Genomic DNA, 4,930 nt, shown 5'->3' on the forward strand with positions numbered 1-4,930 from the left:
ATCCTCACCCTGTAGAGAGTGAGGGGCTCGGGAGTCCCAGGAGCAGCGGACAGTATGACCAGTAGCCTATGAGGCCGGCCACTGCTCGGGGCCAGCAGCATTCTACGTGTGGGTGTGTGCACAGGGTTCACTCTCAGCATGGTAGCCACGGAGCCTGGGGCTCAGGCTGGTCTCTGCTCTGCTCAGGGACAGTGGGGTGGGCACCTGCACAGGGAACCAGGCAGGCGCAGTGGGGTAGAGCCTGTGCTTGGCCACTAGGGGCCAGTGCAGCCCTGAGATGGGCCCAGCGGGCACAGGCAAGGTGGGTGAGCGTGGGGCAAGGGCATGGCCATGGGACCCTGTTGTTCCTCCCCACCTAGGCTGCCCAGGGAGATGCAAGAGCAGCTCTGGACACAAGACCTGAGCCCATCGCCCTGAGCCCACAGCATTTCCAGGCAGGCTGGAGATTCGTCTCGGGCTTTCGTGCATGCCAGCTAACCTTCCTGGAGCTTTCCAGAACCTTCTCGGAGCTAAAGCCTCCCTGGAGCAGGTTGTTCAGGTGCTGGCATCTCAGGGAGCACCTGAGGGCACCGAGCTCCCAGGAGGAGCCTTCACGAGGGGGCCTGGGTAGCTGAACGCGACAGCCCACGGGCAAGAAATCCCAGCATTTGTATTAGACAAGTTCTGGCAACTTCCAAGCAGGAAAACATTTTTTCTTTGTAGTCATAACGTTATCCTGGCCCTCCAGGGAAGCGCTAGTACATAAGACATGCTTGATTAGGATCTAAATTCCCTGTAGCCCCTTGCCTCTATTAACTCTATGTCGAGGCTTCATTTTTGTTCTGTGTTTTAACTTTCACAATTTTCCATATATCAAACCCCACCAACTGTAAGGCACTCGGGGGGAGGCAGAGGGGTGCAATGGGCCTGTTCCCAAGAAGCTTCCCTCTGAATTCCAAAAGTAGGGCAAAATGGAGCTTGGTCTGGACTCACTCGGCTTTTGCCTGTGGGTGATTTCTTGCGGCTCCTTGCTGTTTAACGACTGGCCCAGGAATTTATTGTGTAAGGAGCAGATTCCAGAAGTCATGTAGCTTCTGGTTCCAGCCCCTGGCAAAAAGCATTTTGAAGAGCTTTCTACAGTATGTACAACACTAGAAATCCATCGTGTCTGCCTTCTTTTTTTTTTTTTTTTCTAAATTCTATTTTTGTTTTAAAAAATGCTCACTTCCCGTGAAACACCTCCGGACAAATGCAAAATACAAACATCAATTACAATCCATTGAGCCCAAGAAAGGCCGCAAGCAGCAATTCTAGGCACAGAAAACTGGTCAGTGGCTCTCAGGGTGACAGGTGCAAGAATGACCCAGTTCGCTGTTATTCAACTCCAAGCCCCTTCCCCACCCTGAGAGTCATGAGTGGGCCACTGACCCCCAGAGATGGTGGGCACATGGGGGTCAGGGAGGAGAGACCCTGCTCCAAGCCAACCCCAAAGGGGAAGGACATGAGCCGGGCAGTAACCTGTGGGAGCCACAGACTCAGGCAGTGGACAAGCCCACCACATAGGTAGCTGCCGTTTACAAAGCCCCACGTATATCCCTTCTGCTCTCCAGGAACCAGTTCCACTTTCTGCAAACACACTGGGTGGACTGGATCAGTGTGCCAGTACGGACCCCTTGGGAAATCAGCTGAAAGCTGCCGCCCCTGCCTCTGCTCCAACACAGAGGTGTGACCACATTCAATTCACACAATGAAGACAGAGAGGAGGCAGCCTTGAACTCGTGCTAGGAAACAGCAACAGTGATAGTAGTAAATGCTATTCCTGGCAGATCCCTGCCTGAGCCAGGCCCTATGCCAACTGCTCCGTGCAGATTGTCTTGTTAATCCTTCAGCAACGCTAGCAGTCTAGGACTATTGTGTCCAGTTAGAACGAGGAGTTAGGCCCTGGCGAAGGTCACACAACTAGTTAGTGGCAGAATTAAAGCTCAACCCCTTGAAGGTGCCAGTCATTCTAAACTTTGTGATTTCTTTTTTTTTTTTGGAGACAGAGTCTCGCTGTCACCCAGGCTGGAGTACAGTGGCCGGATCTCAGCCCACTGCAAGCTCCGCCTCCCGGGTTCACGCCATTCTCCTGCCTCAGCCTCCCGAGTAGCTGGGACTACAGGCGCCGGCCACCACGCCCGGCTAGTTTTTGTATTTTTTAGTAGAGACGGGGTTTCACCGTATTAGCCAGGATGGTCTCGATCTCCTGACCTCGTGATCCGCCCGTCTCGGCCTCCCAAAGTGCTGGGATTACAGGCTTGAGCCACCGCGCCCGGCCCAACTTGTGATTTCTGATGTGGCCGGACCACTAGGCCATCTCAGCACAAGCTGCAGCCTCTGTCTTTTTAGTCCCTCTCCCCTCCCCACTTATTTAAAATTGTGGATTCTAGGCCGGGTGTGGTGGCTCACGCCTGTAATCCCAGCACTTTGGGAGGCTGAAGTGGGCAGATCACCTGAGGTCAGGAGTTCCAGACCAGCCTGGCCAACATGGTGAAACCCTGTCTCTACTAAAAATACACAAATTAGCCAGGACTGGTGGTGTGTGCCTATAATCCCAGCTACTCCAGAGGCTGAGGCAGGAGAACTGCTTAAACCCAGGACCGGATGTTGCAGTGAGCCGAGATCACGCCACTGTCCTCTAGCCTGGGTGAGAGAGCAAAACTCCATCTAAAAAATAAAATAAAATAAAATAAAAACTGTGGACTCTAAATAGGGTGCGGTGGCTCATACCTAGCACTTTGAGAGGCTGAAGTGGGAGGATCTCTTGAGCCCAGAAGTTTGAGACCAACCTGGGCAACATAGCAAGACCCCATCTATATTTAAAAATAAATAAAAATAAAACGGCGTACTCTAGATGCAGGCATAGGGGAAAGTACACAACTCGTGTGTCGGGTTCAATTTGTGATCATGAAGCCCACAATCCGGTAACCCTCAGGTCCAGAAGGGGACGCCCCCGCCCCCCAGAGCCCTCCTAAATGTGCGCATAGTCACCTCATTGCTTTTCTTCATCTTCCCTATTTGTGCACACCCCTAAACGTTATGGTGGAGTTAAGCTTGCTGTCGGTCTAAGTGTGAATGGAATGATCTTTTGTCTTTGCTGGACGTCCTGTTAGTGAGATTCATCCATCCTCCCCTGTCCCTAGGACCTGGAAATGGTGCTGGGCAGTCCCTGTGGTTACCTCGCAGCCTGCAGGTGTCTTATTCCAGAAAAACAGGCCCACACCTGAACCCACTGGCTGCAGCTGAGTTTTGTTTATCTAAACCCAACCCACTCTGCTTAAAGCCTTATTGCAAAATATGCGCTCCTGGGGTTCTCTGGCTTTCCTGCTGCCTGGGTCCCCTTCAGGTCCGCCCAGCAGCCTTTCAGTGGGAGGCTCCAGGCTCAGGGACCCGGCCTGCCTTCCTGTCCCAGAATTGTCCTTTCATCCTTCCCCGGACAACTCCAGTGGAAGGGTATACGGGGGGTGGGGAGGTCCTGGACCGGTCACATTAAGGGATGAACTTTTCTCCTTCCTCCTCTCCCTCCACACACACATTTCCCAACAGGACTCTCCAGTGGAAACCCCGAATTAAAAGGTTCCAAAGCAACTCCACCTTTTAGATCAATATAACCTCTTCAAAGCCTTGCTACTGGGAAGAAAATGCTCACGTTGGGCTTCAGCCCAAAGACATTGTTTCAGCAGCTTTGAGCGAAGTTGGCTGAGTGTGCGTGTGACACACAGACACATCGCTCCGGGGGAGAAACCCCTCCGGGTCTCCACAGCCGCCCACGGTCCTCGTCGAGACTGGACTCATCTGAGCTCAGCTCAGAGATTTGGCTACAGGATCTGACCCTCCCTTGCCAAAAAGACCCGCTCTAGGGGTGACTGCGCATTACTTCCACCCCCACCGCTCCGACCGGCCCCAGGAGAAGCCCTTCTAGGAGAGGCGCCCCCCACCTACCATCCCCGACCACTGGGAGGCCTAAGGGCTGCACTGGATTCCCGCGCCCCGAGCGCCACGGAGGGAGAGTGCGCGCCCTTCCCAGGTTCTGGTTGCACAGTCCCAAAGCCCCGCCCATGCGGGGGTCGCGAAGTCCTAAACCTACACCCCCTCTATGGCTCTGCACCATCCGGAGGCAGGTGTACCCATTACGCAGACCTAAAGCTGCCCCTGGCCCCCCGTGGTTCCCCGCAGGAGGCAGGGGTGTGTGTGGCTTTTCTGAAAGCTCTAAGGTCTCTGCCCCCCGCCCCCCGCTGTCCTCTGCAGGAGGCTGAGCAGGGGCTGTGGCACAGCTCTAAATCCCTGCGGGTGCTTGCTAGCCCCAGGCGGTTTCCACAGCCCCTGGTTCCCGCTCCCCCGCAACCCGCTTCGGGAGGAGTCGGACGCTCTGGGACTCCGCTACGCGTCCGCGAACGCTCGGGCCGGGCCGCACGCGGGAGATGAGCGCGCCCCCGCTGTCCTCTCCAAATCCCTTATGTCAACCGGGGTTTTCTTCTTTCATTTAAAAGTTGCGCTTTAAACCAAGTGGGACGCAGATCCGGTAGCTGCCTATTGGGTTTCAAAGTCCAGGGAGTTTTAGTCGGGGTGAAGCATTTTAGCCTCCGTGCGTCTTGCTGTAAAATGGGTAACCCCCTCGACAGCCTCCGCAGTCCTTAATGGGGGGCCTCCCTGGCCCCCTCGGCCCCAGTCCTCCGCCCCCGGGTCCTACCCGCGCAGCACTCCTCGCGGCGGCCTCAGTGGATCTTTCTGCCGGGGTGGGGAGCCATGCTCTGAGCCTCGGCCCCGGGCCTGAGGTGCAGAGCCACCGCCCCACGGGTAGCGGCCACCGGGAGCCCCAGCTCCACCTTTCCCGGCCCTGTTCCCTCGGCCCCGCCCCTCCGGGAGGTTGGGTGGGGAGGCCTCCGGGGACTAGGCCCCCAGCCCCCGCCCT

Source organism: Colobus angolensis, unplaced genomic scaffold (assembly GCF_000951035.1).
Source record: "Colobus angolensis palliatus isolate OR3802 unplaced genomic scaffold, Cang.pa_1.0 Scaffold138, whole genome shotgun sequence".
Classification (NCBI taxonomy): domain Eukaryota; kingdom Metazoa; phylum Chordata; class Mammalia; order Primates; family Cercopithecidae; genus Colobus; species Colobus angolensis.